Raw genomic sequence first — 14,771 nt, 5'->3', positions numbered from 1 at the left:
ACCAACGTGCAAAGAGCGCGTAGACAACTTCACCGGCAGAGGCATTGTTGGGGCGATGGAAAAGGCAGGAGTTCAAAACAAAGATGACTTCTCCGTCAACCGCAACCAGAAATCTAACACTATTGCGATCACAACAAAGAACCCCCTCCTTACGAATAAACTACTCAACATCTACCGAACCGTCAAGGGCGAACAAAGCTTCGAGATGAAACCCTACATGGCGGTTTCAAATGATCAAATCCGCGGAGTTATCTACCTTTCCGGACACGACGTGCAAGAAACTCCAGAAACCCTCATGGAAACTCTTGACTGCAGAACACACACGATCGTCGCAGCTCGTCCCATTGGGCGGTCGGGCAGGACCATCTTGATCACTATCGATGAGAAATCTATTCCAAAGCACGTTCGTTTCCTCTGCGAAATTTTCAGAGTAACCGACTATCGACCAAGACCTCTCGTCTCTTACTCATGCCATGAAATAGGCCACAAATTGGACGTCTGCCCTAGCGGCATCAAGCGCTGTGACCGATGCGGACACACTCATGATAGCGAGTCCGGATGTGAACTACAGCCTAAATGCATAAACTGCGGTGGTCCCCACATCGCCACAAGTAACGACTGCCCCAAGCGGAAAATTCCTCCAAAAAGATTCCCGGCTCTGACACTCCAGGGAAAAAGAACCCTTCTCAATAAGACAGAAATGGACCTAGCACCCGCCGGATCGAACTCTTCACAATCATGGACTAACCCACCCCCGCAAGGAGCATGGGCAACACCTTGCAATGTCAATCCATACGTTCCACCCATGGTATTCGGAAAAGTTTCAGATGTCACCACATCAACCGTGCAAAACCTGCAAATTTCTCCAACCACAAATTGCGGAAACTCAAACTGGCAACAACAACATAATCACACCAGCTGCGAGCAACGTCTAACGGCAATGGAACAACGCATTGACAGAGCCGAAAAATCCCTCGAGAACATCTCGCAAACCCTACGAGATATCCTAAAACGACTAAATGATTAACTTGCCCAAACACAACAAAGAAAACAAACCAAAACGTTAGGCGATATTTCCTTGGGTTCTACAATAGAACTGCAGGGTATTTAATAACAAGGCAGCGGAACTTAAAGAAAGATTAGTGAAAATGAGGGAAAACAAGCCACACGTCATCCTCCTACAGGAAGCAAACGTCGAAAACGTCAATATTCGAGGGTACACTACATATATTCATCCCACCATCGTCCGACGATCCCGCAACTACCAAGGCCAACAATTCACTGGTACAACCTATGGCCAAGCAACCACCCTCGTCTTGAACAGTACAACACAATCACAAATAGATACCTCGCAAATATGTAACGGAGCCAGAGAAGTTGTGGGAGTTAAGTTACGCATAGGCAATCAACAATTCGACATCTACAACGTCTACATTAGACCGAGACAGAAAGAAGGAAACGACGCAGCCTGGTTCTATGCCACAGTGCAAGGCACCACACCCACACTCATCGCTGGGGATATGAACGCCCAACACCCACAGTGGGGGTACAAAAAAGCTAACTAACGAGGACGGAATATAACCAGCAAATGCAAGCAACTGAGGATGGTCCTTCTTAACGAGCCCGACACCCCTACAAGGATCGCAACAAGCACCAGGCACAACGACACAACCCCAGACCTCACCTGGGCCACGAAGAACTTCAAAGCCTCGTGGCATACGTTGCCAGATCCGATGGGCAGCGACCATCTGCCCATAGTAATTCGACTTAAAACAACCACTCCAGCCAAACATCAGGCGAAATTCATTAAATGGGATGTCTTCCGCACTGCCATAGCCGCAAGCAAGGAAGGACACCTTGCCACCCGTATCCAGCGGGCCCTTAAGGTCGCAAAGACAATATACCAGATTAAAGAAGATTCTCCTATAACCGACCTTCATCTCCTCAATCTCTGGGCTAGTCGCCTCCAAGCGCTCCAGAGATACCGAAAAAATAAACAAAATCGAGCACTTCGGACCAAACTTAACTTAGCCACGGCAAGGGCCAAAAGATACACTCTCGAACTTAGACGAAACAGATGGTGGGCACACTGCAGCTCCTTCGGTGAAAAGACTAGACTAAAGAAGGTATGGAACACATGTCGAGGAATGAACTGCAAAACCAAAAGCAAAAACACCGGTTCCAACCTCGCAATACGGCTAAACATAACAGAAGAAGAGCTAGCAAAAGCAGCGGGAGAGAGTTTCTTCCCTCAACCAGCCAAGGAACCACCGGATACTTGCTATGCGCCGGAACCCATAAACGCATTAATGCCAGAAGACTCCCCCTTCACGATGGGTGAGCTCTTGGACGCTCTAGCAAAAGCAAAAAGCAACACAGCTCCAGGCCCAGACCACATTACCATCACAGCACTCCGAAACCTTCCGGATGAAGAAATGCGTGAGCTCCTAGACAAATACAACGAGATATGGGAATCCGGTCAACTTCCCGATGACTGGAAGATATCCACCGTAATTCCCATTCCGAAATCGGGCAAACCCAACAATGACATCCAGAACCTCCGACCCATCTCGCTAACCTCCAACTTATGTAAAGTAATGGAATATATGGTCCTGGCCAGAATAACCTGGATCCCAGAGTCACACAATAGGCTACACCCCATGCAAACTGGATTCCGTCCACACCTGTCCACACAAGACAGTCTAGCCATGATTCACAATGACATAACCAAATTTCAACCTACAGTACAGCCTCGTACAATAGTGGCGATCGACATCAAAAAAGCTTTCGACTCCATCCCACATGAAACAGTCATTCAAGGAGCAAAAAATCGAGGCCTACGAGGACGAATACTAAACTTCATCAAATCCTCCCTTCATCGACGCAAATTTCAAGTTCACATTGGAGGCACCACAAGCCCCCTCACAAGAAACACGGTAGGAGTTCCCCAAGGAGCGGTCATCTCCCCAGTACTATTTAACATGGCCATGGCTGACCTAGCATTTCACCTGGAGGCAATTCTAGATGTACGTTACACTATATACGCTGACGACGTCACCTTATGGATCAACAAAGGCACACCCAACATTCAAGAAAGGCGACTTCAAGAAGCCCTGGATGTTACCATGAACTTTATGCATTAAACAAATATGATAATCTCAGCCGAAAAGACCACCTACGCAGTCGTCGCTTCAAAGAGAGCTAGAAAGAAAAACATCGGAGACACCATTAATTTGTACGTTGATGGCACCAAAATTCAAAGACAACCAAGTGTAAAGATCCTCGGTCTCACAATCGACGAGGATGGGGGAGCACGGAGCTGGCTGAACCAGATTAAGATACAATGGAGACGCGGCCTTAACCTTATCAAGAGAACAACAACCAAAGCTTGGGGGGCAGAAGAAAAACCTTTAAAACTATTGGTACGATCACTGCTCGTCTCCAAAGCCATTTACGGTTATAACTACCTTCGTCTTACCAAGACCCGGCAAGATCAAGTTGAAACCCTTAACAAGGCAGCTATGAGAGTTATCACGGGCTTGCCCAAGATAACCCGCATTCCCGACCTACACAACGCGGCTCAAATAAACACAATCAAAGAACTAGCAAAAGAAGCACAAAATAGTCAGAGAGACCGCCTCAAAAGAACCGAACCGGGAAGAATCATCCTTAAGCACCTCGGAGTAACGGACTTTGAAATTCCAGCTATAACCACTTCTCCTCCTCCATGGGAAGACGAGTGCATAACAGAGATCAAGCCTATACCCCAAAATCAGAGCAAAGAGCACTGTAATAGAAGAAACAATGTTGCTAAAAGACACATAAAAGAGATAGAACATCTCCTTCAATGCAAGACCAATAAAGTCATTTACACAGACGCGTCGCGAAACGAGGACGGCAGGACAGCCATTGCTTGGTACTCCTTTCGCTCCGGCGAAACAAGCGCTAAAATCCTCTCTTATACCCCCAGTGCCAAAACCGCTGAACTCCAAGCAATCTTTTGGACACTAGAAAATGCCTAAGAGGATGAGCACCCCACAGAAATCTTCATCTACACTGACTCCCAAGAGGCTGTTAGAGAATGCAGGAAAGCCAGCAGCCGTAACAAGACTGTGAATGACATCAAAGCCGCAGCGCGCTATCTCCGAACTAAAGGAATCACCCTCAAAATTTCATGGATTCCGGGACACCAAGATATCCCGGGAAACGAAGAAGCCCATGAGGCCGCGCGGAGCACGCTACAGGCAACCTGCTCCGCACAAGGCCTCCTGGACTCCTCCGCCACAATACCCACCGAGGACCCGGATCCCGATGAAATAAAGACACTCACAAGACAAGAGCGGAAAGCGAGGTTGACTGCTCTACTGCCAACAGAGGAACACCCGCTCCCATCAAAATACTCACGGTGGGAGCGGGTGTGCCTCCGGCGTCTCGCTACCAACACGGCCATTACACCAGTTCTACGAAAGCGTTTTTACAAACCAACATCAGAAAACGACCCGGGCCCTGACCCTAACTGCACAGAATGCCATGTACCGGCTACCTGCAGACACCTTATCTGGGACTGTCAAGCGACAGCAAGAAAACGACAGGAAGCGATCTCAAGAGTTGCCGCCGAACTCACACCACAAAACTACGAAGACTGGGTTACACCCAACAGAGGTCCTCCAGACAGGAAGCTAATCGTCGACACCCTTCTTGACTTCGTCAAGAAGGCCGGCCTAGCCCAATATATATAACCACTTCCCTTTTTCCCAACATCCCAACCCCTACCCTCTACATCCCCCACCGGATTAGGTGACTTTCGTCAAGGTATCCGGTGTCCCCTTTCTGAAATAAACGTATTCTCACTCATAATATGGCCGCTTCGTTGGACAGAGAGCCATCACCTAAATGTGTTTCTTCCACCGTGCTCTATCCACACCATAGTAGTATGGTGGCTGCAAGATCCCACCACTGTGGGACTTATAAACTACTGTGAAATACGCATGTGATGGTGTTGAAAGAATCCTTCCAGTTTTCGACTCTGGCATACACCAGATTGCCGATAACAATAACATGATATACTAAATAGTAAATTTTAACAAATAAACGAATATTTTAGAGCACACCTTTTAGGCGCCCGTTTCCGGGTTGAGCGGCGTCGGCATTACCACGCGTGTTGCATTATGGGACGTTTACTCGCTAAGGTTAGCGGGGAAACTTTTGAACTATATTTAGCGGGGAAATTTTCCCGCTAAATTTAGGGGAACAATTTCCCGCTATATTTAGTGGCGAAAATTAACACGCCAAGTTTACGGGGAAATTTTCGCTAAATTTCCCGACAAACCTAGCAGGAAAACTCAATCTCCTAAATTTAGGTGGGAAATGTTGGATAAATTTCCTGCTAAATATAGCAGAAGATTTTCTATAAATTTCCGGCTAAATTCAGCGGGAAAAGCTTCGCTAAATATCCCGCTAAATTTAGCGGGAGATTTAGCGAAAATATCGCGCTATGTGGGAAGCGAGGAGGAGAGAAGGAGGGGAGGGTACGGAGGGGAAGGAAAGGCGCCCCCCCTTTGTTCCCTCCCCTCCTCCCCCTCAAGAGCTGCGCTCTAAGTTCGGATTACATGAAGTCGTAAACGTCTTTCTTTTTTTGTTCTGAAACTACCAGAAATTAACTTCTTGGGAAATACAGATTATATGTTTTGAACCAGGGCTATTACATTACCTTGACGAGGTCTCTAGGCAGATTCAAGATAGTCGTAATTGCACCTTCCCTTAGGTGCAAAATTTTCACCGTCCTGTCAAACCATTCTGTTTCAAAATGGTCCGAGCAGACCACGCTCGTCTCTGAAGGCTTCCAGTTCAGCCTGCCGATGTTTTACACCCACCGCTCAAGAGTCGCGGGGCGACTTCGTGGAATCCTTGGGAGCAAATAAATATTTTTAATCGAACGTATCCCTGCGCGCCAGGATAGCCACAAAACGCTGAATACTTAGGGATGCTAAGTTGTTATCTTTTCGCGATCGGGGCGAATTGAACAGCGCACCGCACAACAGCACGGCATAGTCGACCTTCCTCTGTTGTATCCACTAAGACTCAAGAGTCTGCTTCAACGCTACGTCATCAAGTTTTGCGAAGGAGAGATTGAAAGAAAACGCTCGCCTTATCCTTAACATTACACAACAGAGAGGCTCCTTGGTCAATGGCGTTGCGTGCGTGTATACTTGGGTCCCACTGGTGACTATAAACTCGTGTAAAGTGAATAACATTTGAAATGAATATCATTGCACCGCAGCTTGAAAGGAGCCGTGCAAGGATATTCACTTGGAATGTTTTTCATATACACGAGCTTGCTTGCACTAATGGGACTCAAATATACTTTCACGCAACGCCGCTGACCAAAAAACTCCTTTGTTGCGGTGTGCTCTCAAGGACAAAAGCGAGCGTATTCTTTGAATCTCTCCTTCGCAGAACTTGCTGACGTAGATGGGGGTCCAGTATCCCCCAGGGACGATATTTGAATGCGACTCATAGATTGGACTCAAGCACTGCGTGAGCACTGGCTTTGGGCTCGTGATAATTGATAACTCGACAAGCGTTCGGGTTGCGGCTCCTGTACAATTGCGGCAATGACGAAAATAGCCAAACCCTAACAATGTCTGGAAATCAGCGCGAGTCCTGTGCTTAGCCAACCCCAGCGCGTGGCTATGATCAACATTGGCGGCAAAAAACCGGCTCCAGATCACGTCGGCGCTTGTTCTTGCTGCTGGCTGAGGGGGTGAGCGCTGCTCATTTAAACTTTTTCTGCAACTGCTATTGCGCGTGGTGAAAAACGAACGCTCCCTTCATAGGTCGTTAAGGCCAGGTATCCCTTCTTAGAAAGAGGGACACAAAGTAAAAAAAACAAAAAAAAAACAAAACAAAAAAAACAAGCGCTCTCTCGTTTACATCGATCAATCAATCAATCTGTCAATCAATCAATTAATCAATCAAGCAAGCAAGCAATTTCGTCTCATCTCTCAGAGAACGATGTTTGCTGGATCGAAAATCTGTAACAAATGTAGCTTGACAAGGCCCCAGCTCCAGGATGGCAGTTCGCGTACAGCACTTACTATATATAACACAGTAAACTAATAACTTCCCTCCTTAATGTTATGTACATAGGTGTATCTCGCTTTTCATTAGTCTACAAAAAACGTTTCTATATAAAGCAAAACATTTTATAAGGCAAATGATATAAGCATGAAGCCATCAAGTGGACAATTATGGCTGAAGTTTTTATGATTCAACGCGTTCAATACAGATGATGTGCGTTTAATAAAGACAATGTGATGCGTCTTTCTTTTCGCTATTTTATATTTAACTAATCGACTCAATAATGTTACCTTTTTTGGAAACATATTTCATTATGTGTAATTGATTAGAGAAGAAAACAATAATTGAAGCAGCGAACGTTACCGAACAAAAAAGTAATTGAAGCGTTAAAAGTTACAATCAAATGTAATGGGTTACGAGTATACAGTAACTTGTAAGATACTTGCAACTCTGAAGGGTCTATCTCGTACGTAAAGTCTGCCTCTGAACCGCTAAGCCGCGTTTTACGCTCTCTTGGTATTCGTACACTGTTCGAGCCCTACCGAACAATCGCGAATACTCTGTCCAAGCTGAAATATCCCACCCCGACAGACGTCCAGATAGGCGTAGTCTGCAAGATCCCGTGTGTGACTGTAGTGCTTCATACATTAGTAAAACCGCACGCAGGAGAGAGGATCTACCAAAACAACACCAGCGTGACTCACCTACGTATCGCACGTGACTCGCCAAAAATAAATTGGTGGAACATGCTTAGACAATGAGTCATTATTTAGACTTCGCGGCTTCAGCGACCTTGGTGATGGAAGACAGACAGGCTCACCGAAAACTGCTAGAATCGTGGTTCATCTTAAGGGACACACAATGGTGCCACAAAAACAGCTGCTCTCTCCCCGAAGCGTACACTGAACTTTCCAATGAACAGAACCGCTGTACTTACTGAAAATGCATCTTGCATGGGAGGCGAAACTTTTATCCATTTGGTTTTTGCGATACGGTGACCGGCCTCGAAAGCGCCTTTCGTACGCGCGCGCGCGTATGCGGAGGTATCGCGCGGCGGCGCGGCGCCTCCGCATATGCAAGACGTCCGCATAAGCACGGCGTCCGCATAAGCACGGCGTCCACATACGCAGGCGACGCGCGTATGCAGACGTCGTCCCAAAGGTCATCCTAGGGGTCGTCCTCGAGGTCATCCCAGGCGTCGCTTTTGACGTCGTTCTCTAGGATGACGTCCTCTGAGACGCCGCTTTTGGCGTCATTCTTGAGGTCGTTCTAGAGGTCGTCCTTGATGCCGTCCTAGAGGTCGTTCTAGACGTTGTCTTTAACGTCATTTTGTAGGAGGTCGTCCTAGACGTCGACCTAGACTTTGTTCTTGAGGTGGTCCCAGAGGTCGTCCTTTATGCCTTCCTTGAGATTGCCTTAATGTTCATTCTAGACGTCGTTTCTGACGTCGTCCTTTAGGACGTCCTTCTCGACGTCGTTCTAGACATCGTCGGAGACGTCGTTCTTGAGGTATTTCTTGAGGCCATCCTAGAGGTCGTCCTTGACATTATATTTCACGTCGTCCTCTAGGACGTCGTCCTAGCAAGCAGATAAACCCGCGCCGCGCATACAAGGAGTGGCAGTATGCACGCATTCATATTTGCGCCCAAGCTACGAAGCAATCACTCATGGCTACGGCGCAAACAGATAAACCGCTCCGCGGGTACACGGTGCGGCAGTACACACAGATTCAGATTTGCTTCCAAGCTACGAAGCAATGATCGGTTTGACTTGAGCTACTTGGTACACGGTCAATTATGGTGGTAAAACAGCTTGAACATTAAATGATAACACAGGGACAGTACATACACACGAAGCTGCAGTGATGGGGGAACAGTTTAAACATGAAACGATTACACAGAGATCGAAGATTAAACGATTACACAGAGTCGAAGCAATCACTCAATTTTGAAGTGGCGCTCTACAGCCGCGCTGACCTTAACTACTGCGTCGTAATCCATTAATAAAATAAAGTGTTTACTTCAAATTTGCGTCGCCGTATCCTCACTGAGCTGTGTCGTGAGTCTCCTGACAAATGCTATAGCTATTGATAGACAACCAACAATAGTTGTTTATGCAGCCAATTTTTACATTATGTCAAGTCGGTGTCCCTATTTTGATTTTGACTAAATACATGCATGTTTGTCGCGTTATTTTGGACAACTGGGCTTATGAACGCTTCTCTGGGAAAGCAGGGTTGTTCACATCAACGGGGCACCACTATATATACGCAAACATCCGCTTATTAGAACAAAAAAGCCTAGACGGTCATCACTAAAAGGGTACCCTTCAATTTTGCGTCTAAACCTACTGAAGAAATATGAGCTTTCCACCGGCATCTGGGATCTCGCCTCTCCAGCGTGCTCCGAGCCTACAGCGTCAGGACGACCGTTACGCTCCCTGCCCGGTTTCCGGGGATCCCGATCCGACGAGCGGAGGATTACTGTCACGGTGTTTCGAGAGGGAGACGGCACGGCGGCGCACACGCGTGCGTTCGGAACAAACGCGCCCACGCGGATGCCGCACAGAGCCGAGTTCATTACTCTCGGCTCGGCGTAACATCTTCGAGAGATAATCTTGATTTTGATGAGACACGGAACGATGGTCTCGTGGCGGCAGTTGATCCTTCTCGTCGACAGGGTGCAGGCTTCGTATGCGGCAATCAATCACGACCGTGCTCACGAAAGGGCGGTTTTATTTTCCCAGAGGTCTTTTGAGAGACGGTTTCATTCGTTCGCGAAAACGGTTTCACGAATGACAGCTTGCACTCGACGATATAGCGAGCGATGCTCAATGAAGATGGTTCAGCTTGCCTTTGAATTTTACTTAATTTTGAAGCCTAGTTTATTGTGTTACGCACTATCTAACAACGTGAGATAGTAACTTGGAGCGTGCGGAAGAGTTTAGCGCGCGCAACGAAAGTACTATCGGGGCCGATGGACAAGTTGCATAATCACAATGAATGTTTTTTTTTTTTTTTAGCTGGCAATAGTTACCACATGCAGGACGAAAACCACGCTTTGGGAAGATGAATGAGTCCAACCATTTAGCTAAGATACATCGCGGTGCGCCATTCTGTCCAGGACCATTTTGCACTGGATAATTCTGTCCAGCATTTTGTTTTACCTCCGCTTGCCCGTCTTGTGAGAGTGTTAGTCGATTGGGTTACTAATTGCAAAGGTATTTTTTGTAATTTCCATCAACATATGGTGGTGGCCATACCTTTTGCGGAATTTATAACTGTTGTTGCTCGAAATAGTACCAAATACCCCCAAATACATTTTGCGTGGTAAAAACATAAAGAGAGATTTTATTTTGAACATACAAAATACTATCATAATCCTCGTTTCTGTAAATATGTTCTAAAACAAAAACGCGCAAAATTGCTTTCCTGATTGCCTTGAGCCGGCAAAACACGACCTCTTGGGTGCTGCCTTCTTTATTGTATAGTTCCGGATACCTTCCTCGAAATGTTTCACGCCGTGTACATCCGCTCCCGTAACGCGCCCTCTCGTACGGTGCCGCTCTCGTGCCGCGCACTCTGTCGTCGGCGATCTTGCGTCGTGCGCTCTATAGAATCGTACAGCCCCATTTTTCTAATCATTCTGCGGGTCAGGAAATTTGTGCTGCCAGATCGCCCCTGTTAGTTTTTGTTTCTTGGAATTTTCGACGGCTTGTAAATTATGTTCTGCTCATTTACACGACCATTGCAGGAATAATACGACACGAGAGAGCGTTATTTTGTTTGAACCGCGATGTTTGCGAACTCTCCGCTTGTTGTTTGATTAAAGGTTTCAATACCCAGGGTCCGAGGCTACACAAAACGGTTTAAGCTTGTTCAGAAGCAGGATTTAGTGCGTATAAGCCGGAAGGATGTTATAAGGGCAAATATCAAACAAATCTCCAGACACAGATTCATGTTTTGTTTCTACCGGGTGATTCAATGAGACGGCAGGCTCTTTAAATTGACCGGAAAATTCAGTTTCTTAACCTATCGCGCTACGACTTTGTGCAGCGTTGCCCACAGATGGTGCATTTTTGTGTAACATTTGCGAAGAGCGAACTTACCTGACTGAGGAAAAAGTAAAGAAAGAAAAAGCTTAGCTCCTATGTAAACGTAGCGACGCCACCGGTCAGCAAAGAACACGGCGCCGTTTCTCACGGGAGACAAGAGATGGCGCAAGTGGTCGCGACGCCAACTGCCGCCAACGAACGAGCAGACGACGCCGAGAGCCGACCAATTTAGCAGACAAGGAACTGCAGTTCCTTGTTGTTACCGCGCCTGTTTTTGTTTCTGCGACTGTCGCCGCCCGCGGAACGCGCTCCGCTTTTGAGTCGAAAAGATTGTCTACTAAAGACGCTGGCTCTTGGCGCCGTATGCTCCTTCGTTGGCGGCGTTCGTTGCGCCATCTCTTGTGTCCCGTGCGAAACGGCGCCGTGTTGTTTGCAGACCGGTGGCGTCGCTGCGTTTCCATAGGAGCTAAGCCTTTTTTTTTCTTTACTTTTCCTCAGGTAAGTTCGCTCTTTGCAATTTTTACAAAAAGAAAACCACCATTTGTGGGCAACGCCGCACAAAGCCGTAGCGCGATAGGTTAGGAAACCGAATTTTCCGGTCGATCTAAAGAGCCTGCCGTCTCCTTGAATCACCCGGTGTATTTGTTCTGTGCTGAAACTTCTGTCCTCGCTTTTTAAGGTGAAAATGTTTTTCTTTAACAACTTGTCTGTATCCTCGCTACGGTTAAAAAAAATATCGGTAGAGACACTTCAGACTTCTTACGTGTGGGAATGCGAAAGCATTATGGTCGCTTTGGTGAAATGTTTTCGATTGATGTTTTTGGCATGCATTAAAGTTCTCTCTTGTGATTCGGTGTGCGTGCCTGCGTATATGCTGGCCACCGACCGGAAATATTCGGACCATCTCGCTGGAAAACGATGAACGTCATTTCCAGCTATGAGAACCTCTCTAAGGGTAGGTCTGTCAAATTATGTAATCTTCTCCTGCGGCAATGTCTTCGTCATCAGAGGGATATATGTCTGGCGCGTAATCTTCACGTCGTAACGGTTGCGGAGGTGTCGGCGGTGGTGGGATGCGGTGGATTGAGAGGATCATTGCTTTGAGGTCGGTGAAGTACATTGAGAAGTATTTCAGGTCTTTCACAGATTTATTCTTGTGGAAGGCGAAGTCGATTCATGTTCCTCTCAGTGTGGTGAGGTGCACGCACTGGGCCATAGCTGTAGTCAGCCCGATGGCTGCAACCTGACGTGTATAAATGTACGCAGTAGGCGCACCTTTAGTTAGCCAGAACTGTGGAGCCGCTGTGCCGTTTTCTTAAAGAGAAAACCAACGCATTTCTTCTCGCTGTAGCTCACAACAGACTGCCAAAGCACCTACCTATGTATGCTGTTCCTTCGTGTGGTCGCGAGCAACGCAAGACTGGTAGTTCCCTTCGTGCGGTCATTGATGCGTACCGTTTTCTAACCGTACGTTTCTCCCAGGAGTATTTGTTGAGTGCTTGTTGTTTATTATTGAGAGTGCCTTTCCTGCGCCTGTGTACCGCGCTCTGTTTCATGCAGGTCCAGGGCAAGACGTTTTGTATAGAGTGAAAAAGATGTCAATCGCACTGTGCATAAAAACATTTTTCTTTAAGTTACACACAAACTGACTTCTGTGAAAACGTGGCTTGGCCAAAGAAATATTTTTGTACCATTCGGTATTGAGTGTTTTTGTGTAAAAAGCCGGAAACCATTGAACACGTATTCCTAGACTGCTGGGACGCTTTACTGTTCTGGGACGTCCTCCAGAGGACTATTAAAAAAGAATCTCCGTTAACGCCACATGGTATAAGGTTCCTTCCCGTGGAGAAAAATAAAATTCCTGCGGATCTTGTTACGCTCCTGGGCCTGCATGCAATATGGCGAAGCAGAATGGCGGTTAGACATGCCTATGTGGACGTGCGCCCAGTAAGGTTTTATTTTATAGAATCAGTCTGGAAACTAAAATATGTCGATTTCTTTTTAGAGTGCCTGCCTGACTGGATGCCAACTCTGGATGTACTGGAGAACTTAGAGGGATTTTAGACTCTGCACGCGTACTATCCACTGTGTATGTGATTTTAACGTTGTGTTAAATTTTTCTTTCTTGACATAGCAGGCAACGAAGCTGTTTTGATGTTTCTTGGTACAGCTGTGCCAAGAAACATCAAAACAGCTTCTTGGAGTGCACAGAGGAAGTGGTGTATTCATTTGCCCTTTCATGGGAGAAATTTACATAGGGCAGACTGGACGATGCCTTAATGATAGGCTCCGTGAACAAAAAAGAAAAAAAAATAGCACCAGATCTAACTTTGGCCACCCGGGCATACATTGCCGCGATTGCGGGTGCGAGATTCACCTGCCATCTTGTACAACTTTAGGTAGGCGCTGAAATCAATTAACGAGATACATTATTGAAGCCGAACAGATCGTCAGGAATTACGAAAACTGTATCAGTACACCATCTTTGAACCTGACAGAAAAAGATAAATATTTTGTAAGTATCTAGGAGATTGGTGGGCGTGATTCGGTAAATTCGGTAGTTCCAGACGTAGAAGACAAAGTATATAAAAACGAGTTGTCAGTCATCGCGGTTTGTTTGAATTTTGTCTTTCTTTTTAGAGTTTAAAGAGTGAGTACACTTTTGCAGTAGTGCGCTTTAGCGTGTGTTAATAGGAGTCACTCTCTTCGCAGACTTGATTGAGCTGTCGCAGTCTTCACAGACTTGCCCAGGACGCAAATCACTTGCGTTCATCTGATTGTCCCTTTGCAGGCAAAGCGGAATCTTTAAATTTAGTCGGTATCAGCCGGCTGTCATTCTGAACAGTTTCATAAAAGTTTTACAGAAAAGACTCGATATTATATTCTAATTCAATTCTATTAAACTTACATTTTAATTTTTTATGGTAAATGCCCCTGATATCAAAAGTAAAACAAAGACATGATCGCCACTCATTTCATATCTCACTTAGCTAATAAATCAGCAGCTGACACAGGCAGCTATAGCTTACTATGTGTCCCACGCTTTCGCATCGATTGCTTCTAGCAGTTAAATTAATTTCACGGCTGACTGCAGTGCTCACTATAAAACTGTCACACGTTTTACAAGCGCAACATGGAACATTAAGACATCAAGCTATAACTGTGGAAAGCGAGGTTTTCAAGTGTTTCTTGCGTTTTCTACTACCCAAACAGAGGCATGGTTAAAATAGAACGAAGGGAATTTGTAAATAAAACCGAATTATACGTCTCACATTGCGACGAGTCAACGATCGCGTTAATTTTACCCCCTCTATATTCAGATAGTAAAAATAAATATCGCGATATACCGTCATCGTAACAATATACCGTTAAGTGATCGGTTTGAACGAAAGCGTAAGAGGGCATAACCGTTTTTTTTTTAGCTAACATATGAGACTACTTTATATCACGTTGATAGAAATTAGCTGCTCTTATAGATCAGGAACAATGAACGTTCTTTGATATTTCATATTTCTAATACTTTTGTACCGAAAACAGAAAGTCAAAGAAGCGAGCCGAGACTTACCTTTTATTCGGATATCCAAAACTTCCCAAATTACCGCGCAGCTTGGCACAGCAGACGCTGGGGCACCGACAAG

Source organism: Ixodes scapularis, unplaced genomic scaffold (genome assembly GCF_016920785.2).
Source record: "Ixodes scapularis isolate PalLabHiFi unplaced genomic scaffold, ASM1692078v2 PGA_scaffold0__279_contigs__length_252992795, whole genome shotgun sequence".
Classification (NCBI taxonomy): domain Eukaryota; kingdom Metazoa; phylum Arthropoda; class Arachnida; order Ixodida; family Ixodidae; genus Ixodes; species Ixodes scapularis.
The sequence above is the reverse complement of the archived record's forward strand: the minus strand, read 5'-3'. Positions refer to the sequence as shown.